At 42.4% G+C, this 23,401-nt stretch overlaps 1 protein-coding gene across 1 annotated transcript in view; it reads left to right on the top strand.

Annotated features, from left to right (window-relative positions):
• The window catches only part of gab3 (GRB2 associated binding protein 3), a 134,259-nt gene that overhangs the window by 81,261 nt on the left and 29,597 nt on the right, over positions 1-23,401 (top strand). The gene's annotated exons all lie outside the window — the stretch shown is intronic.

Here is a 23,401-nt window from a genome sequence, read left to right on the forward strand (position 1 = left end):
TTATTCTGCCATCACAGTTCTTCTCATTCCCTTGCATTATATGAACATTTTCATTATATTATTTTCTGTGACAGTGAACAAAGTGAAGTTTTGAAAGTGGAGACGCTTTATTACCAGTGAAAATGAATTAGTAATGCTTCCTTTGTCTTAAAGTTTGAGCAATAATTAGAGAAAGCATCTAATTTCAAAGTTGTGAAATATTGCATACTTAGCTGCGTGGGGAGGAATCTGTTGACTAGCTTAAGGAATGACATGAATTTGCACTGTATTTCTAAAATAGTCAAGTTCAAAGGAGCAAAAAACTTTCATTGATGTAAATGTAAAATACATTTGCTGAAGCTATGGAAGAGAAACAGATCAATTGACAATTATTTCAGATTACTACCTTGTTTTTCTCTTTACACATGCGTTGCTAGATATTTCAGCTTCAGTTCGTTCCTTTGTTTCATTTCAGTATTTAAGTGCTTGCATTCAATTTAATCGTTACCTTGACAACCTTGGCGTGCACCCTATCACGGACATTTTCCACTTTCCGCCTTTGCTGCAACCTAAAACAAGCGTGTTTTCTGACTTTCGGTTCTGATGAAGTGTCAGTGACCTGAAACTTCGATTCTTTACTTCGCTCTCCAAGACTGCAACCTGCCCTGTAAAATTCTTCTAGCATTTTCTGGTTCTATTTTCCGAATCAGGTTTATTATAGAAACATAGAAAATAGGTGCAGGAGTAGGCCATTCGGCCCTTCGAGCCTGCACCGCCATTCAGTATGATCATGGCTGATCATCCAACTCAGAACCCTGTACCTGCTTTCTCTCCATACCCCCTGATCCCTTTAGCCACAAGGGCCATATCTAACTTATTATCACTGACTGATGTGACATAACGATATAAAAAGTGCTATAAATTACAAAATAAACAAACAGTGCAACTAAAGAGGAGTAATGAGTTTCATTGGTTGATGGACCATTCAGAAATTTGATGGTGGAGGGGAAGAAGCTGTTCTGAAACCATTTGAGAGTGGCTCTCCAGGCTCCTGTACTTCTTCTCTGATGGTAGTAACGAGAAGAGGGCCTGTCATGGTTCGTGAGGGCAGTTAGGGTCCCAGTATTGATTCTTGTGGTTTACCACTGGCGACAAACTTCCAAAGCTGAAAACCATACCCACCACTAACCACTGCTTCCCATCACCAAGCCAATTTTGCATCCAATTAACCAGCTAGGCTTACTATTCTGGACCAGACAATCTCACGGGACCTTGTCAAATGTCTTATTAAAGCCTAATTAGATAGCCTCTTGAAAGTGTTTCATCAATTTTCTTAGTAACCTCCTTAAAAAGAACTCAAATCAGTTTAGTAAAATTGGATATCCCCCTGCACAAAGCAATGTTGTTACCCCTGGCCAGCCTCTGTCTTTACAAAGGTACATAAATCCTAGCCATCAGCATTTTCTTCAGTAATTTCCCTACAACTGATGGTGGATAGAGTGATGAAGAAGATATGTACTATAATTACTTCAACTATCGCTGCTGCTCTTCTTAAATAAAGTTACGAAAAATCACTTCTCAAAGGTCAAAGTAAATTTAATATCAAAGTATATCCACTGTATGTCGTCATATACAACCCTGGAATTCATTTTCTTGAGGGCATTCACAGTAAATACAAGAAACGCAATAAAATCAATGAAAGACCATCCAGAACAGGACAAACAATCAATGTGCAAAAGACAACAAACCTTGCAAATACAAAAAAATAGAAATAATGATAATAAATAAGCAATAAATATCAAGAACGTGAGATGAAGAATCCTTCAAGGTGAGCCTTAGGCTATTGGAACTGTTCAGTGATAGGGCAAGTGAAGTCATCTCCTCTGGTTCAAGAGTCTGATGTTGAGGGGTAATAACTGTTCCTGAACCTGGTGATGTGGGTCTTGAAGCTTCTGTAACTTTTTCTTGATGGCAGCGGGCAGAAGAGAGTATAGCCTGGATGATGGGGTTGCTTGATGATGGATGCTAGTTTCCTGCGATATTGCTCCAAGTAGATATGCTCAGTGGTGGGGAAGACCTTACCTGGGATGGGCTGGGCCAAATCCACTACTTTATGTAGACTTTTTCTCTCAAGGCCATTGGTGCCAGTCCATATACTCTCCACCACATATCTAGAGAAGTTTGTCAAAGTTTTAGATAACATGCCAAATCTTTGCAAACTTCTAAGCGATTTATTATCCCTCTCAAACCCATTCTCCTCCACTTTAAATGACTCCACAGCTGTCTGTGGGAAATGAAACCCACAGATTCACCACCTTCTGGCTAAAGAAATTCCCGCTCATCTCTGTTCTAAATCAATGTCCCTCTATTCTGAGACTGTGCCGTCTTGTCCTGGACTCCCTCACTGTAGAAAACACCCTCTCCACATCCACCCTATCTAGGCCTTTCAATTTTCAATAGGTTTCAATGAAGGCCCAGAGCCATCAAATTCTCCTCATTCTTTAACCCTTTCATTCCCAGAATCATTCTCACGAACCTCCTCTGGACCCTCTCTAATGCTAGTGCATCTTTTCTGAGATAAGAGGCCCAGAACTGCTAATAATACTCCGAGTGCTCCTCCACCTATCTCCCTTTCTATAACTACCTTGAACTGTACTGACTTATGGTCACTGTTCCCAAGGTATTCCACCATGGACATTTCAACCTCCTACTTGGGTTTCATTTCCTAAGAGAACGTTGAATTCTGCCCTGCTTCTTGTAGGACAATCTGCATATTGTTTTGGATGCACATAACATACTCCACCCAAACTTGTCCCCTTTCACCAGTGCAATCTGTTAATAGTGGGAAAGATAATTCCACCACTATTATAACCCTATTGCTGTTACAGCTTTCTTGTGATGAACATGAATGATTCCGTTTCTTTTAAATCATGTTTGATTTAAGAAAAAAGCCGTTACTTCAAATATATTTTTAACACAATAGAAGCAGCTCTTTAAGGCATTAGAATTAGATTAGATACTTCAAGTCTTGGCCTTTGTAACTGCAGAAAACAGTTGTGTCATTTATTCCACCCTGATAATTATAGTCCTACCCACTTACTTCACTATTGCGAGGGTTGCTCTCATTTTGTCATCGTGTGCTTTTTGGTTTGAGTTGATGTAAAATTGACTATCAGATTCTGAATCACTGGATCCAATGCTTCATGGGCTTATAAATTGAAGTAATATTATTCAGTAAAGGAAATTATAATGGTTGTAAATAGCAAAATATAATAAATCATAAAAAATGTAAATTGTTATGTAGAGGACTCCAGCTTCCAACATCCTACACTGATGAATTCCAAGTATGCTGATTAGATACCAGTTTCTCTTTACTTGTTGCCTAGGATGCAACCAGTCCCTTTATCCCTCAGCCTCTCCCAATCAGACTCTGATTGTATTTAATTCCCTGAACTGGCTCTGGTCTGCTAAATAACAAGCCTGTTTTGAGCAACTCTACCCCAACTGGCAGCCTGTCTCATACAAGGTCTTCCTTTCCTGACAGTATTTTCAACACAGCAATGTGTGAGCTGAATTTACAAAAATAGAGATGGAGCAGAAGGGAGGACAGAGAATCTCTGTCAACATAAGTAATAAGGTTTTTTTTTAAAAAAACTGTATAATACTGCAAAACAGAGAAATTTCACCTCTGCTTTAAATGTGCATGAGAGTTTTGGTTCCCTTTTATACTCATCCTTGCCTATTCAGTTCAGTCAGTGGAGAAGAACATACAGTAGTGAGCAGAGCCTGTAACATCTTTGAGGCAAATAGTCTAAATTGACATTTCGTGTCAAGGCCATGCATCAGGATCCAGAGGGAAGAGGAAAGATTAGCATTAACCATCCCTTGGCACATTCCCCTGCAAATGTTGGAGGTGTAACACCTGTCCCTTCACCTCTTCCTTCAGAACCATCCATGAACAAGTGAGGTAGAAGATCACTTGCACCTCTTCCAATCTATTCTACTGCATTCAGTGATCGCGTTATGGCTTCCATTATACTGGTGAAAACCCATTGGCTGTTTTGTGAAGTACTTGCTCTCTTTCTCAACAGCTATTTTGAGCTTCCCGTTGTATGTCACGGGGGGGTAACTTTTCTCACTCCCACTCTGCCCTCAGCCTGCCCTATTGCGGTGGAATGGCCAAATGCAAATTGGAAGAATATTCTACTTAGATATTTACAGCCCAATGGTACGAGCATTGAGCTTTCCAGTTTTGGGTTGCCCACACCTCTGTTATTCTGCTCTCTTTGCTGTTCCCTCGCCACTCAGTTTTCTTTTCCTTTTGTTTACTATTTCCATCCACTGACTCCCAGCTGGTTCCAAATGCCCATCACCTTATACCCATTTCATGCCACATCCAGTATGAGTCTCTATCCCATCCCCATCATGCTTCTGTAAGCTGGCAATCCTTCCTCTTTCCTTTGAGTGTCTTCACCCTGCACCCTTTGCCTCTGTAGTTGCTGTCTGACCCACTGTAACTTCCAGAATTCAGCTCTTTTGTTCCAGATCGCAGTATTTGCATGCCTTTTGTCACTGCTATTATTGTGCAACTGACAGCTGATTCTCATAGACACATACCAAGCGTGAGCAGCCAGCAGTCTGTCAGCGTAACGGTTAACAGGAACTGATGTTTTCAGTCTGCTTTACCAGTTTACTGTTTACTACCTCAACCACATTGGCAATTGAATTGTAACTGTTCACTTTCAATGTACTTGTGCTCAGTTTAGTGAATTTTATCAGATGATCCATCTGGGCATTAACATTATAGAGAGTTGTGTTTATCACAATGAGAAAGAGCACATTCCAGTTTTTAGTCACATGCCTTAAATGGAGGTAAAAAAATAGGCTAGGAACACTATCTTTATCATCTCGTGTGGCTCTTAGCTTCAAGGTTTGCCCGTTATTTCTAATTCAGAAAAAATTGTTTAGCTCTTTTGTGGCATCTGGGTCATCAAAACGGCCTGCGCTTCAACTGACACAGATCATCAACCAGTTTTGAATATTTTCTATTGCAGCTGGTAGCACAAGGCAACCTACTTAGTTCAGGGCTATTAAAAATAAAAGTCCTGCCGCACTGGCCCATAGCACGACTAAGTAACTGATTGACATATTTGGAGGTTATCGATCTATCAACCGAGTCTCTTGGAACTCACTAAAGACAATATCTTGTCTGTTAAGAGCCTTAGGTCATGAGCAGAAATGACATGGGTTCAGTGTTGCTGTGCAGCAGAAAGCTGAACTATTTTGTTCTGCCTCATGAATGGCTTACATTTGAGAGGCTGTTTTGCCAAGAAAGAGCACTGAGGTCACTGCATTTAAAACGATTGCTGCCATGGTGAGTAAGTGCCCTCTCTGTCCATTGTGACTTGTTCAGAATGGCTCAATGTAATGCCAACACGTACTGTATCTGAGCACGGAATGCAATGCAAAAATTCTACGTAAGTGATTCTGCAAAAGGAAAGCAGGATTTAATTTTGCTTCAAATACTGTCGCATGTAATATTGAAGAAAGAGGAATTAAAATAAATTTGCCCCTGTTCAAATAATGATTTCCTAAAGTAGCATCAGGAAATAATGGAACACAACTGGCACAGCAAATTGGCCAACGATTTTAATTCCAATCCCCATTCACATTCCTATATGTTGGCCCATGGCCTCCTGTACAGCCACGAAAAGGCCACTCTCAGGTTGGAGGAGCAACACCTCATATTCCGCCTTGGCAGCCTGATGATATTAACATTGATTTCTGTAACTTCCATTAATTTTCCCCATCCCCCTGCCCTCTTCTTCCATTCCCCACTGTGGCTCCCCTCTTACCTCTCCTCTTCTCCTTACCTGCCTGTCACCTCCCCCGGTGCCTCTCTTCCTTCTCCTTCTCCCATTGTCCACTCCGGTCTCTTATCAGATTACTTCTTCAGCACTTTACCTTTTCCACCTATTACCTCCCTGCTTCTTACTTCATGCCTCTTCCCCACCCACCAGGCTTCACCTGGCACCTTCTGTCTTGTAATCTTCCTCTCCCCCCACCTCCTTTTTCTGGTTTCTTGCCCTTCCTTTTGAATCGCAATGAAGGGTCTCAGCCCAAAGTGTTGGTGGTTATTCATTTCTATAGATGCTGCCTGACTTGCTGAGTTCCTCCAGCATTCTGTGTGTGTGGCACAACAACTAACTTAGTTTTTTTTCTGTACAGATGTCTCTAACTTATAGATTTCAAATTATTAAAGTGATATCTGTCCAGAGGGATGCACAAATGAAATATAATTACTGTAAAGTTGAAAAGCAATCAATATCTAATATAACTTTACTGTGTGTGGCATCCGTTAGTCTCGTGAGACCATGGATCTGTGCCCTCTCCAGGGCACAGACCTGGGCAAGGTTTTATGGAAGACCGGCAGTTGCCCATGCTGCAAGTCTCCCCTCTCCACGCCACTGATGTTGTCCAGGGGAAGGGCAAGGGCCGATACAGCTTGGCACCAGTGTTGTCGCAGGAGTTGCCAGAACGAGGTTGAAGGCAACGTCGGACTGCCTTAGGGACTCCAGCTCTGGATTTGTCCTCAGGGTTTACTCCCGAAGCCTTTCCCATGAGTGTGTATGGCCACAAGGCAGCGGAAGTTTGAAATCAGAGTTTTCCCTCTCTTAGATGGACTGCCTTCCCCAGATTGATGAGCTCCATCCACCCGAAGCTCTGGTTTTAAGGAGCGGAGCCCTGCCTTCGCCCCTTCTCTTGTCAGTAGAAACAGTTCCGCCAGGTTTAGAGGCTAAGCCACAGGAGAAGGCCAGGAGTTGGACTTGGTTGTCAGAGGCTATTTGAGGCGCATGCCGTGAGGAGCAATTTTAGGTGGTGGGAGCTTGTCCCCACTACCACTCCTCAGCTTGACAACTTTGGAACCATATCTTTACTACGCCCCCTTCAAATAGGAAGATTAAGGTTTTTGAACTGAGGTACATTGAACAATTTACAGGGCACCAATGCATTACTCAGGAGGTGGATGTTGTTAACTTTATGTGAGTCCCAACTGACTATCTCATGACTAACAAGCTAACCCAATGTTGGGATAGCTTGTTAGTCATGAGATAGAGTCAGTGATCAATGGTGGGCAATTGATAAATTGGTGGAAGTCATATCAGCTGATGAGTGGGTGAGGATGTGAGGAACATATCATCAGGAAGGTGAGTAGCTGAGATGCGTGAACGTCAGGAGCTATGTGTCACACTTAGGTTGAGGTAGGATGTGTGCAGCTGCATAGGATTCGCAGAGGGGAAGTACTGCTGATGCAAACCTCACAAGCCTTGTGAAGGCCTGGACCTGCACGAATAGCGATGATTGATGACAATTACTACTCTTACAATGACAAATACCCCAGAAGTGGCTTCCAGGCAATGCCAGAGGAATCTGCTGCAAGTATCTGGGCTCCTATATTTATTCATCAGTAAAATGCACCAAAAATTTGGAAAAGAAATTGCAAACCTCTATTAATTTTTATTTTTCACATGGAGCTTGTAAAAGTGGCAATGTAAGATCCAGTTTTATAGCATTCGTCCTTTTGCCCTCTTCCTCAGTCAGTATGCTATCAATGCAAGATATACATACTGCGATTTGAATTAGTCTTCATCAATGCTCAAAGCTGAGATCTTTCATTCAAAGTGTCATAAAGCAGATAAATACTATCTCTGGACAAATGATCCTTTCTAACTAGCAGATGGTTTATTAAGAGTTTTTAAAAGTAGGACACTTAGTGAGGCTTCCTTTAAACAGGGAACAGTGATTTCTGAATTCCTTCTAAGAATCAACAGTGTAACTTGTTGACCAAAAGCAAGTAAAAATTGGGCCACAGTGGTATTGACAACAACACTCAGATGCCATAACCTTCTTAAACTGTTCCTTGGGAACAAGGGTGAACTGTCTCTGGTGCAATTTTGTGGATTGTGAGGTGACCATAGAATCTTCCACAGATATTTCTAAGTAGTTTCTTCTGTCAACCTTACAAGCTTCTGTAAACATCCAGAACATAAAGTTCTTAGAACAACCCAACATTTTTAGTAGTCTCGGGCCAGAGATTCACAGGAAACACTGAGGAAGTTGTGTTCTTTGAAGGGGAGGGTTTGAGCATTGTCCTTAACTTCCATAGTCAGGGATGTCTCAGATCATTTTGGGGAGGGAGGGGAAGCAGCCAGATGTCTAGGTTCGTATTGGTAACAATGACATAGGAAGAAAAAGTAATGAAGTCCTGAAAAGAGAATTTAAAGAGCTATGTATAAAGCAGAGATGCAGGACCTCCTGGGTGGTAATTTCTGGATTGCTGCCTGTACCATGTGTCATTGAGGGTAGAAAAAGGGTGATTTGGCAGAGAAATGTGTGGCTGAGATGCTGGTGCAGAGGGCTGAGCATCAGGTTCTTGGATCATTGGAATCTCTTCTGGGGGAGGTAAGACCTGTTCAAAAGTGACAGGTTTCACCTGAACCCGAGGGCGACCAATAGTCTCACGGGCAGGTTTGTTAGAGCTGTTGAGGAGGTTTTAAATGAGTTTGGCGGGGGGTAGGAACTGGAATGAAGGGACTTAGGATAGGGTGGATGGTTAAAAAAAGTAAAGATAGCATGCAGTTAGACTGTCAGGAAGGGCAGGCAGGTGATGGGGTTTAGTTGCAGCCAACAGGCTGAGTATCAAAACACGAGGGACGCAGAATCAGAAAGGATAGCAAATATGGTACTCAAGGTGTTGTATCTAAATGCGCTTAGTATAAGAAATAAGGTTGATGATCTTGTTACACTATTACAGATTGCAAGGTATGATGTGGCCATCAGTGAATTGTGACTGAAGGATGGTTGTAGCTGGGAGCTGAATGTCCAAGGTTACACGTTTTATCGGAGGGATAGGAAGGTAGGCAGAGGGGGTGGTGTGGCTCTGCTGGTAAAAAATGGCATCAAATCTGTAGAAAGATGTGACATAGGATCAGAAGATGTTGAATCCTTGTGGATTGAGTTAGCAAACTGAAAGGGTAAAAGGATAACAGTTATATACAGGCCTCCCAATTGTGGCCAGGAGGTGGACCACAGGTTACAACAGGAAATAGAAAAGGCGAGTCAGAAAGGCAATGTTATGGTAGTCATGGGAAATTTTAAAATTCAGGTCAATTGGGAAAATCAGGTTGGTAATGGATCCCATGAGAGTGAGTTGGTTGAAAGCCTAAGAGATGGCTTTTTAGAGCAGTTTGTCATTGAGCCTACTAGGGGATCAGCTATACCGAATTGGGTGTTATGTAATGAACCGGAGGTGATTAGGGAGCTTAAGGTAAAAGAACCCTTAGGAACCAGTGACCACAATATAATTGAGTTCAACTTGAAATTTGATAGGGAGAAAGTAAAGTCTGATGTAGCAACATTTCAGTGGAGTAAGGGAAGTTCCAGTGGTATGAGAGTGGAGTTGGCCAAAGTAAATTGGAAGGAGCTGCTGGCAGGGATGTCAGCAGAGCAGCAATGGTGAGCATTTCTGAGAAAAATGAGGAAGGTGCAGGACATGTGTATTCCAAAAATGAAGAAATACTCAAATGGTAAATTAGTACAACCATGGTTGACAAGGGAAGTCAAAGCTATTGTAAAAGCAAAAGAAAGGGCATACAACAAAACAAAAATCAGTGGAAAGATAGAGGATTGTGATTGTAAAAACCTACCGAGAGCAGCTAAAAAAATCATTAGAAGGGAGAAGATGAAATATGAAAGCAAGCTAGCAAATAATATCAAAATAGATAGTAAAAGTTTTTCAAGTATGTTAAAAATAAAAGAGAAATGAGAGTGGACATAGGACTGCTAGAAAGGAGAAATAATAATGGGGACACGGCGATGGCTGATGAACTAAATAAGTATTTTGCATCTGTCTTCACTGTGGAAGATTCTAGCAGTATGCCTGATGTAGTGTGTGAAGGAATAGAAGTGAGTGCAGTTACTGTTACAAGGGAGAAGAGGCTCAAAAAGCTGAAAGACCTAAAGGTACATAAGTCACCCGGACCAGATTAACTGCACCCGAGGGTTCTGAAAGAGGTAGCGTTAGAGATTGTGGTGGCATTAGAAATTAGCTTTCAAAAATCATTGGACTCTGGCATGGTGCCAGAGGACTGGAAATTTGCAAATGTCACTCCACTCTTTAAGAAGGGAGGAAGACAGCAGAAAGGAAATTATAAATCAGTTAACCTGACCTCAGGAGAAGTAAAAAGGATCAGCAATGATTGAATGGCGGGGCAGACTTGATGGGCCAGATGGCCTAATTCTGCTCCTATGGCTTATGGTCTTAAGGTCTTATATGCTTATATGACCAAGTGCAGCTAGAGGTGTATCTTTCTTGCTTGAAGAATGTTTCCAACGGGATCCCACTACCAAGCACATTTTTCCCTCCCCCCCCTCTGCTTTTCGCAGGGATCACTCCCTACACGATTCCCTTGTCCACTCGTCCCCCCCATCCCTTCCCACCGATCTCCCTCCTGGCACTTATCCTTGTAAATGGAACAATTGCTACACCTGCCCTTACACTTCCTTCCTCACCACCATTCAGGGCCCCAGATAGTCCTTTCAGGTGAGGCGACACTTCACCTGTGAGTCGGCTGGTGTGGTATACTGTGTCCGGTGCTTCCGGTGTGGCCTTTTATATATTGGTGAGACCCGACGCAGACTGGGAGACCGTTTCGCTGAACACCTACGCTCGGTCCGCCAGAAAAAGCAGGATCTCCCAGTGGCCACACATTTTAATTCCACGTCCCATTCCCATTCTGATATGTCTATCCATGGCCTCCTCTATTGTCAAAATGAATCCAAACTCAAGTTGGAGGAACAACACCTTATATACTGGCTGGGTAGCCTCCAACTTGATGGCATGAACATTGACTTCTCTAACTTCCATTAATGCCCCTCCTCCCCTTCTTACCCCATCCCTGACATATTTAGTTGTTTGCCTGTTCTCCATCTCCCTCTGGTGTTCCCCTCACTCCTTTCTTTCTCCTGAGGCCTCCCGTCCCATGATCCTTTCCCTTCTCCAGCTCTGTATCACTTTCGCCAATCACCTTTCCAGCTCTTAGCTTCATCCCACCCCCTCCGGTCTTCTCCTATCATTTCACATTTCCCCCTCCCCCCACTACTTTCAAATCTCTTACTATCTTTCCTTTCGGTTAGTCCTGACAAAGGGTCTCGGCCCGAAACGTCGACAGTGCTTCTCCCTATAGATGCTGCCTGGCCTGCTGTGTTCCACCAGCATTTTGTGTGTGTGTTGTTGTTGAAGAATGTTATTGTTGATGTGCTGACATCCAGGATTGCAGTTTTGTATCCACAATTAGCTTAGTATTCTTTTAGGAAGTCCTATTTATTTGGTGGCGGCCTCCATTTGACCCTTTAAGAACTGATATTTCAGCAGCAATTAGAAAGATTTGTGAGTAACAGACTGAACAAAGTCATTACTGCCCTGCATTTCTAGTGCATGATGGTGCAGAAAAACCCAATGATGCATTTTTATAACTGAAAATATACTGCCTCAATCTTCTCTCTGGAGGCTGGCTTGGGAACTCCTTGGGCCTGTGTTTTGACAAAGGAAGTAGGGAATTGGTGTTTGGGAAGTAGAGCAAAGGGGATGGACTAGTAGTTAGTTGGGGTTGGATAGAGAAGAATGGAATTGTCTATGCAGCAGGGCATAACATTGTCTATCTACCAGGGAAGAACGAGGACTAGAATTAGTTTATTATTGGTTTACTGACTGTACCGAGGTACAGTGAAAAGCTTGCCTTGCATATTGTTCATACACATCAGATCATTGCAGAGTTCACTGAGATAGAACAAGATAAAACCATTACAGTGCACAGTGAAGTTTAACAGCTGCAGAAAAATGTAGTGCAGGTAAACAATAAGGTGTAAAATCATAATGAGGTAGATTGTGAAGTCAGGAGTCCGACTTACTGCATTAGGGAACTATTTAACACAGGGGTCACCAACCTTTTTTGCACCGCGGACTGGTTTAATATTGACAATATTCTTGCGGACCGGCCAACGGGGTGGGGGTGTTAATATCAACTGTAATATAGGTGATAAGTCAACTATAAGTCATTTATAAATGCCTAATACACTCAGTTTCATTTCTAAAAGGGTTTATCTAATGAATTTAATATTAAACACACAGCACATATTTTCCTTGCATGAATATAGTGATAAGTCAATTATAACTCAGTTATAAGTCAATAACATCATAACATTTTAAGTAACGTTTGGATATTAAACACACAGTGCATATTTTCCTTGTATGAACATATAAAATCATTGCAACACATTAGTGAGAGGATAAGGTAAGGGCCAGAGGTCCCCATGCCGGGTCGCGGCGGTCGCAGTCTGGAGAGAACAGCCGATCGAGCGAGGAGTGCCATAGGGCACATGCCCGCACCTTCCTTGTAGGTAGGTAGGATCTATTGGCTGACAAACGTTTGGCTCGAGGGATGACTTTCAGTAGATCGCAGCGAGGTAGCTGCTCTGCTACTTACAAAACCCTGAGCCCGAATTAGATCGTCTGTGAATATTTTAGCACCGGGTTCCCCGCGAACATTCGGTGTGCTAAACAGGTTTAGAGGCGGTGCCCATCTGTAGCAACGGCACTTCTCGCCGGCCGCACGAGGTGGCCGGTTACCCGAGGCCAACCAGTGATCCCTGGCGTGAGGGTATTACTGCGTTTAGGCAACTGATGACTTCGCATATGTTCAAGTTCAACAGTGGGCGTGACAGGGAATGAGGAAAGGTGCAGCTGACTCACATCATTTCATATTGACAATTCATACCATTTCCTTGCGGCCTGGTAGCACATGCTTTGGTTGGGGACCACTGATTTAACAGACTTATAACAACAGAATGGAAACTGTTGTTGAGCCTGGTGGTATGTGCTTTTGTATCTTCTGCTGGATGGGACAGGGGAGTAAGGAGAATGAACAGAGTGTGTGGGGTCTTTGATTATGCTGGCTGTTTTACTGAGGCAGTGAGACTTAGACTCCAGGCTGTGAGCTTGATAACAGATTGGGGAGAATGGGGGGGGAACAGTGGTTCATAAAGGTGCTGGGTAGAAAATTCTGCATCTTTTTTAGGTGGATGACCAGGGGAGGGTTGAGAGGGAAGAAAAGAGAGAGAAAAAGATGGGAGACTAGGGTGAGTCTCAGGCTGTGTGGGATGTGGTTGGGACATGGGCAACAAATAGGGTATGTTGCTAGTGTTGTTACAGTGAAGTGCTGTGGTTGGAGGGGTAATGAGGTGCACAAGGATAGAGGTAAGCAGTTCTCCTACCCTGCAGGCAGGAGGGTAATTAAGAGTAGATTGTCCATCACTGCCAATAATAAGTGACCCAAGAAGTATATGATCTGAATTTCCTGGCTGTATTCCAAAAGGAGTGTTGAATAGGGATGACATCATTCAATGTACCCAGAAACAGAAATCACATGGGGATCACATGGGTGTCAGATGTTGGGAAATGAATGGTCACGTTCCCAGTTGCCACAGTATGAATGGAAAACAGATGCAGTTGTCATCCATTTGAAGTGAAAACCGTTTCCAATCATATAGTGCAGTTAAAAGTCCAGCCTTCTGTGTGGGCTTGGCATAAGGGTATGAGTTAAACCATTTCCTTCTAAGTGCTGATGAGCAATTATAAATAATACATAACATTTCTATTAACTACAATTTTATTAAAAATATAAGTATTCAGATTATTATTACAGCGCCATGTGAGCGTCGGGGGTAGTACAACTTGACCCTTCGGAGGTCAGAGTTCAATTTCAGCACTGCAGACAAGGCGTTTGTACGTTCTCCCCATGGCTGTGTGGGTTTCCACCGGGTGCTCCAGTTTCCTCCCACAGTCCAAAGATGTATCAAATAGTAGGTTAATTGTCCTGTGATTAAGCCACGGTTAAATAGGTGGGCTACAGGGTGGCATGGCTTGTTGGGCAGAAGGGCCTGTTCTGCACTTTATTTCTAAATAAATAGATCAATAAATCAATTAAAGTTGCATTCAAGAGATGCATTCAAGAGAGAGTTAGATAGAGCTCTTATAGATAGCAGGGTCAAGGGATATGGGGACAGGGCAGGAATGGGGTACTGATTGTGTATGATCAGCCATGATCACAGTGAATGGCGGTGCTGGCTAGAAGGGCTGAATGGCCTACTCCTGCACCTACTGTCTATTGTCTATTAAGACCTTCAAACATGGAAGACAGATCACAAATCCCAAGTTTTTTTATTAGAAAAGCATCATTTATCCCTGAGTCTAATTGTCCATTTCATGTGATTGATGATATTTAACTTGCAGCCTATCTGACTAATCTGGCCCTTACCCTAGTTCTTCGTATCCCAGGAGGCTTAGCTCTTGGTGCCTGATATATCTGGAGAAAGCAGATCTGCTGAAAGATTTATGATGGTTTTTACGAAGTCTCAGACAGCACTGTGGGTTTTGCCGGTCAGCTCCTGCTGATAGATTTATGATGATTTTTAGAAGATGCGAGCATCGCAGTGAGCTTTGACAGCTAGCAACCCCTCTCACTTATGTTCTTCTCCTTCTTCACTCAAGGCCTGTCAGAGATTCCTGAGACAGAACACGAATGAGAAAAGAGTTGCTAAGATCAGTATACTCCTCATAGTCCAGAGCACTGCCTAAAACTTTGTTTTTAAATTCATGAAAATTTGCTTTCAGTTACATAACTACAAGCCTGACAAGTCACATTTGTTAAATAAAATGGAATTGGTGCTGTTGTCGGATCACAAACAAGAGAAAATCTACAGATGCTGGAAATCAAAGTAAAGCACACAAAATTCTGGAGGAATTCAGCAGGCCAGGCAGCATCAATGGAAAAGAGTAAACAGTCAATGTTTAGGGTTGACACCCTTTGTCAGGACCAGAAAAAAGAGATAAGAAGTTGGAGGCAATGTTCTTCTAATTTGTCCCACCAGCTACCTACAGTCGACATTTAAGGCTGAGACCCTTCATCAGGACTAGAAAAGAGAGATAAAAGTCAGTCACAGTACTGTTGTACTATTGTTTGGTTTTGGCATTGTATGACTAAATCCCACTTACTTCTCTTTTTTAAGCATTGCTGAGTTAAGCCAATGAAGGTTTTCAGTGCAGGCTTGGGGGATAATGGTGCTGATTAAGAAGATCAATGTTAATTTATTTTGAAATGCCTCTGCATTTTTGGTAAACATTGCATACAACCACTGTATATTCTGGTAGTCCACAAAATCTATATAGGATTTCACTGCACTGGAAGACAAGACCCACTGGGAGCAGGAGACCTCTGTCAGCTGTCATATTCTGCATAGAAATGGAGAATTCTCCATTGTATCAGGTGACGTTAATGGTAAACATTCTGCATGTGGGTCTTGTGGGTCAGGTTTCCACAAATACCAGGTATTGTACTACTAGCCTTATTGCCCTGTCATATTAACAGCCTGAGACTTATACAATGGAACTTGTGCAAGACCTCAACCAGTGACACCTGCTTTTATCCCTGACCTGGCTGCAAGCCAATCTTGTCCACTTGCTCGCTTATAAAATACAATCAGTGGTAGAAAAGCTGAAAATAATATTTAACTAATCAAACTGTGTTCTGTTCAATGTTACCTTCTTGACTTTTGCATCAATTTCTGGTTGGTTTACAGCTCTTGTGCATCCTGAGAAGAGAAATAAGGGGAAGGGGAAGGCTGGAGAGCAGGTGAGAGAAGGAAGTGCATGCCCACATCATTGGGCAGAAGGACAGGAGGAGAATTAGGCATGAGTATACAGTCATTAGTAATGCGTTAGATTTGCTGCGAGGAGTCCCAGCCGTAGCAATGACCATTCACCTAATAGCAACAACTTTCTCTTGGGAGACAGGTAATGCAGGATCTCCTGACCTCTTGAGATCGATTCTGGTGCTTCAGATTTTGTGCTCCCTTGTCAGCAGTTGTCATGCTGTGTGTTCGACAGGCATGCCTGTCATGACTGATTAGCCAATAGGAAGAGTTCGCTTTGATTCGCAGATGTGAGCCTTTCAGCAGTGTTAAATCTCTAATACTGCAGTGGAGCAAACGAATTTTAGATATGCCCTGATTTAGTGATTATTGGCAGGCACGCAGTGGAGCGTGGTGAACTTGAGCGCTTCCTGTTGTAATTGTGAGACTATGGGCTTTGAAGATGTGCTTGCTTACTCTGATTGTTCATTTCTGTAGCAGCATCTTTAGGTCCTTCACTGCTCTGTGCTCCTGTTGCACTCTGATTCGACGTTTGGCAGGGGTATGCTGGTCCCTGAAGATGTAGGACGTCCCTTTCACGTGGAATCTACCTGATTAACATTTCCAAAGCAGCATCCATATATTTCAGACTACACTGTGGCCCAAACTCTTGTCGGTTTTCTTTGTATTTCAGACAAGATACATTTGTGCCCATCTGCCTGTCCCAACTTCAGTGTATCTTCCCCTGTATACAATGCATGTTAACTTTAAGATTCACAGCATTGAGCCCCAGTTAATGAGTCAGTGAATCGACAGCACAGTGCATGATGTCTGAGCACTGAAATCATTGAAAGGACTAGCTGACTTGAAACTGTTGTGCTGCCTTCATTTCATTCAGCGTGCAAAGGTTAATTTCATAACATGAGCCCTCAGCCCTCTGTTAGGGACTGGCCAATATGTCTCTGCATCACTGGTTCCCTTTGTGTTCCTGCTTATCACTATTCGTATTGTATGTCTCCACCCATCATCTGCTTGCCTCTGTCTCCTGACTCCCCCCTCCTCTACGTGGCTCAGCTTGCCTTTCATCCTTCACCCAGTCCACCAGTCACCCACCAGCCTCTAACTCACCCCGTGCCCTCTCCTCTCTTGTACTGACCATTTTTCTTCTCCGTGCGCAGTCCTGATGTGGGGTTGTGACCCAGAATGTGGATAGTGCTCCCCTTCCTCACAGATTCTGCTTGACTGGTTGAGTTCCTTTGGAAGGTTGTTTGTTGCTTCAGATTCCAATGTCTGCAGTCTTTTTTTGTCTCCAAATTAGTTTCCAGTGCAATGTGTGAAAGATTGTTATCCTTCCTTCTTCATATGATAAGATAAAGGTAATTTGCATGAACCACCAACCCCCTCACCAATGCCATCTAAAGATCATATGAAAACAAGTTCAGATATGGTTCAGTAACTAACCCGTGAGTAATTCCCTCACTGCTCACCCTGTCAGTGTTAGTTTCACTACAGGAGCATCTTTAGACATGTGAAGATGAGGCTGATTTTCCTTCCTTCCTTAATCTTGGGTACTATGGCCAAGAAAACTGACTCTAGTCCTATGTGGGAGTGACTGGGTGGCTGTTTAGCAAAGAATTTTCACTTTATACTGGGCAACGCCTTTACCCAATCTGCGTCAGAGATGTTAAAAATAAGATCTGTTTCATTTGAAAGGAGTCATTAAACAGCATCTTAATTGTAAGCCACGTTATTACTCATCAATCATGTTCCTGTATCAAACCAATTTTTTTTAGCTTTGTAATCTGACAAACAGCTCTGATAATTTACATTTCTGGCTTGCAGAGGTATTTTGTAGGCTTTAATTAAGAACATGAAGCACATCTGTTGTGTTCACTTGAACATATCTTACATTTTATTTTTAAGACTTCCTATGTTCCCTAACATAAGAAACTGAGCATGAATATTTGATGCTGCAGCCGTGCTTGCAGTGAATTGACATTGACGTATGGTGATTTGATTACTTCATCTGAAGAATCTCCTTTAGCTGCTCAGTACCATTGGGAAATCATCACAGTTTAAGATTACAGAAAGGGAGTGCTTGGATTATTTTGCATTTATTCTGAATATTTTCTCTTTGTTGTCCTCTTTTGTTTATTTTTTGCCCTCTGGTCTCTCCCTTTCTCATGTGAAGGTACTGACATTGGTTTTAGAAAGAAGTGACAGCTTGCTGCAGTGCCATATTTACTCTTCTTTCCTGGTAGGGCTCTTATTATCGAGCACCTATTGCAGAGGCTAATACTACTCCCAAATAAGTATATTAATCCAATTTTTAGAATGGCTGTATGAACTTGAACATGGGTAACTTGTTTCCTTCATGAGGCTAACATTGTTGGTACCAACCTATCGTTTTCATTCAACCATTAAACTTCGCTCTCTGAATCACTCATAGCTTTGCACGTGACATGAACAAACAATTGAGCTATTCGGGAGAGGTGGATGAATTATACGTTAACTATAATCATAGAGTTACGAGTCTGCGATACTGCTACAAGTAAGATTTTCATTGTACTTGTGCATTTGACAATAAAGTTGGTTTTGACTTTGATTTTGAGTGCATTCTGTGGTCCCTAAGTTACTAAGACTGACCTTGTTCAGATAATTCATCTGGCAAGAGTTGAACATCACACCTGTGATTCCACATCACCCTTCAGCTCTCTTCTTACAGTGAAACTGATGATGTTTTTAGATAACAGAAAAGTATCCTAAGAGGCTAAACAGCTATGGAGGCTACCAATATTACCAGAGTTTCTGAGTACAGTCCTCAATAGGTATTGAAAGGAAGCAATTGAACTGTTGTGCCTTCCATGCCCAAAGACTCAAGTGACTCCAATTCTCCAAACACCAAGATAAAGAACCACTGGAGACCAGAGGACATAGGACCATTTGGCCAATCAAGTGTTCTCTGCCATTCAATCATGGCTGATTTATTACCATCTCGACCTCATTCTTCTGCCTTCTCACTCAACCTCAGTGGAAGTCCCTGCCTGCATTTACCTTATCTATACTCCTCATAATTTTGTATAACTCTTAGCAAATTTCCCCTCAATCTTCTACAGTTCTAGGGAAAACCTATTTAATCTTTCACTATAACTCAGGTCCTCGAGTCCTAGCAACAAACTTGTACATTTTCTCAGCACTCTTTCAATCTTAGTTACATCTCCTCTGTTGGTACGTAACCAAAGCTGCTCACAAATTAGGCCTCATCAGCGTTTTATACACTTTCAACATAAAATCCCAATGCTTGTACTCAGTACATTGATTTATAAAGGCCAAGGTGACAAAAGTAACTTTACAAACCCATCTACCTGTGATGCCACTTCCAAGGAATTGTAGATCTGTATTCCCAGATGCCTCTGTGGTACCGCACTCTCCAGTGCCCTACCTCTCACAATAGAAGACCTACCCTGGTTGGTCCACCCAAAGTGCAACACCTCATACTCGTCTGCATTAACTACCATCTGCCAGTTTTCTTCCCATTGTTCCAGCTGGTTTAGATCCCACTGCCAACTCATAGTCTTCCTTGCTGTGTACTAATCATGGTGTTATCTACAATTTTCCTGATCCAGTTTACCATATTATCATCCAGATCGGTGGTGTACCTGTGGATGATAAACTACAATGGACCCAGCACTGATCCCTGAGGCACACCAATAGTCACTAGTCAGTAGTCAGAGAAGCAGCTCTCTACTACCACATGGGCTTCTCCCACAAATTAACTACCTCATCTTGAACGCCAAGCGACTGAACCTTTCTGACCAACCTCCCATGCAGGACCTTGTCAAAAGCCTTGCTAAAGTCGCTGTAGATAACATCCACTGCTTTCATCAATTTTCTAGGTTTCCTCCTAGAAAAATTCTGTAAGATTGTTTAGGCATGGCCTACCACGCAAAAAGTCACATTAACTGTCCTTAATCAGTCCCTGTCCATCCAAATAGTTACATATTCATCTAGTCCCATAGAGTACCTTTCAATAACTTTCACACTACTGATGTCAGGCTTACTGGCCTAAGGTTTCAGGCTTATTTTTAGAGCCTTTCTTCAACAACTGAACAACATTAGTTATTCTCCAATCCTCTGGTACTCCAACCCTGGCTAAAGTTGTTTTAAATATCTCTGCTAGGACCCCTGCAATTTCTGCACTAGCCTCCTATTGGATTCAAGGGAACACCTTGCTAGGCTCTGGGAATTTATCCACCCTAAGTTGCTTCAAGACAGCAAGCACCTCCTTCTTTGTAATCTGTGTAGGGTCCATAACCTCGCTGCTGGCTTACCACACAACTTAGACTCTGTGTCTGCTTCCTGAGTAAATACAGATGCAAGAACTCCATTTAAGGTCTCCCCAATCCTTTTGTCTCCATGTATAAATTACCACTTTGTTCTTCCACAGGACCAATTATGTCCCTTGCTATCATTTTACTCTTAGTGTATCTGTAGAAGTCCTTAAGATTCTCCTTCACCTTGTCTGCGATCGCAGTCTCAAGCCTTCTTTTAGCTCTCCTTTTAAGTGTTCTCTTGCATTTCTTATACTCCTCAAGTACTTCGTTTGTTCCTGCCTGCCTGTACCTGCTATGCACACCCTTTTTTAATTAACCAGGGCCTCAATATCTCTTGAAAATCAAAGTTTCCTATACCTTTTATCCTTGTCCTTTTATTCTGACAGGAACATAGAAACTTTGAACTCTCAAAATGTTGCTTTTCACTTACCAAGAACACCTTTGCCAGAAAACAGCCTGCCCCTTTGCCAGATCCTTTCTGATACCGTCCAAATTGCCCTTTCTCCAATTTAGAATCTCAACCCGCGGACCAGACCTATCCTTTTACATAATTACCTTGAAAGTAATGGCATTATATTCATTGGATGCAAAGTGTTCCCCTACACAAACTTCTATCACCTGCCCTGTCTCATTCCCAAATAGGAGATCAAGTATCACAAAGGTTGTTCTCTTGTTGGGACTTCAATATATTGATAAGAAAACACATTTGATAAACTTGATCCAATCTAGTCCTTTTTACAGTATGGGAGCCCCAGTCAATACGAGAAAAATTAAAATCGCTGACGATCACAGCCTTGTGTTTCTTGCAACAGTCTGTGATCTCTCTACAAATTTTCTCCTATAAATCTTGTGGACTGTTTGGTGGTCTATAATATAATCCCAAGAACAAGGTGTTACCTTTCTTATTCCCCAATTCTACCCATAAAGCCTCACTAGATGAGTTCTCCACTCTGTCCTGTTTGAGCACCGCTGAGACATTTGCCCTGATTAGTAATGCTACCCCTCCCCCTTTAATCCCTCCCACACTATCATTTCTAAAACAACGGAACCCCTGAATATTGAGTTGCTAGTCCTGCCTCTCCTGCACCAAGTCTCGCGAATGGCTACAATATAATAATTCCACATGCATATCTATGCCTTACACTCATCTGCTTTTCCTACAGTACTCCTTGCAGCTCAGAATCCTAGTCCCACCTTTTGATTTACTGATTTTGTATGTAGGCTTAACAACATCTTTCTCCTCAACCACTCCACTATGTGTTCTGGAGCTCTAGTACCTATTGCTGTGCAACTCTAGTTTCACCAGCCTGTGCAGCACTAGCAAACCTTCCCATTAGGATATTAGACCCCCTCCAGTTCAACTGCAAACCATTCTTTGTGTACTGGTGCCATCTTACCTGGAAGAGTGCCCAACGATCTAAAAGTCTTATGGCTCCTCCAGCACCATCTATCTTCTTAGCCGTGTGTTAAACTCTGTGGCCTTCCTAATTCTGGCCTCGCTATCACTAGCAAGTGGTACGGTTAGCAGTCCCGAGATCACATTTCTGGAGGTCCTGTCCTTTAACTTAGCACCTAACTTCCTGAATTCGCTTTGCAGGACCTTGTCACCCCTCCTATCCATGTCTATCAGCCCCTCAGCATTCTGAATGATCTAAATGTGCACTAAGAAAGAAAGAAAGAATAATAATGAAAAAAAAATCTACCTATGAATCTCATCGCTAAAGCCTCAACTCCCCATTCTAACATTGGCCCACTCATTCAACAGCCACTCCACTTAGACCTAACTTCTTTTTGTTGGATCTTGTCAGGTATCTTAATTGTGCACAATTCAATTTGACCTCGGGAAGAATGGCACGCAAAATGTGCTGATGCCCCCCCACCACCACTTCTTTTAAACTCTTTCCCCTTTGATGCAATCCAGTGTCCCTCTGGGACAGTGGTACACAAAATGTTGTGTTTCAGTATTTACTTGCTTGTTAGTGTTTACCATCATGACTGCACTCCCTACTAATGGAAGTGGCCTGGCCTCTGTACATTCCAGTGGTATTGCTACAAGAACAAGAATTCTCACCCACAGTGTGGAGTAGCCCGAATTATCCTAAGAAGCAGCTAAGCTCTCAACAGAAACAATACTTCGAGAGGCAGAGTGGTAGAATGTGGAAAGGAGGTTCTGAGATTGGAGAAGGCAAAATTAGAATGGGGGAAATAAAAGGCAAGAAGCAGGTAAGAAAGATCAGGGAGATACATCTTGGAAGAAGGGGCTGCATTAAATGGGGTGGAAAGCCTTGGGAAACAGATTGAAAGCTAGCTGAGTGTAATGTGGTAGCAGAATAGTAGCTTGATCCAGAAGAAGATTACCAGTTTGAACCGAGGAGAAAGAGGAAAGTACCATTCTGAAATGGGAGAGAAGAGTACGGCTTCAGTGAACAGTTTTGTCTATCAGGTAGGGGGAAACCCTCTCTATGTTGGAGATGCTCCATAAATACAAATTATTGTTATGATATATGAAATTCACCCTCAGTATTGTGTTAAATATGCCACAGGTGACATATTGACATTGAAATCGATTTCTGAAATCTCAGGAGGAGAGTTTTTGCACAAATGACAGCATAAAATTCTCCATGAGCTCTGTCCTAGTGTGAAAGTTGGAAAGTCAGACAGTTAGGAGTGAAAAACTTGCTGGAGAAATGAGTGTTAGGTGGGCTAGTTCCTGAAATTAGTCAGATTTTACTAGCATGAGAAACAAAATTTTATTTCTTGCACTAATTCATGCTGTCAAGGGTTCATTTCTAATTTATATGTCAAGGAGTCAAAAGATCTCAACTCTAATCCATTTTAGATAAACAGATTTTCCTGTTTTCTTTTCCACTTTATTCCAATTATGCTCCATTTGAACCACCAATAAGTGACCTTTTACAGTTTCCAGCTACACTTTAATTGCTCACAGGCATCGATTAGGGTGAAAAGCAAAGAGTTGTCAAGTTCAGTCCCACCCACAGGTGGATCTGTTCCATCAGTTGTCTATGGAGGGGCAATACTAGAAACACACAAAAATTTATAATTAAAACAAGGCTCACCAGCTAGCAAATGAATGATTGAAGGAGAAATTATAATAGACAATAGGTGCAGAAGTAGACCATTCGGCCCTTCGAGCCTGCACCGCCATTCTGAGATCATGGCTGATCATCTACTATCAATATCCGGTTCCTGCCTTGTCCCCATATCCCTTGATTCCCCTATCCATAAGATACCTATCTAGCTCCTTCTTGAAAACATCCAGAGAATTGGCCTCCACTGCCTTCCGAGGCAGTGCATTCTAGACCCCCACAACTCTCTGGGAG

The sequence above is a fragment of the Hemitrygon akajei genome, chromosome 10 (genome assembly GCF_048418815.1).
Source record: "Hemitrygon akajei chromosome 10, sHemAka1.3, whole genome shotgun sequence".
NCBI classification, from domain to species: domain Eukaryota; kingdom Metazoa; phylum Chordata; class Chondrichthyes; order Myliobatiformes; family Dasyatidae; genus Hemitrygon; species Hemitrygon akajei.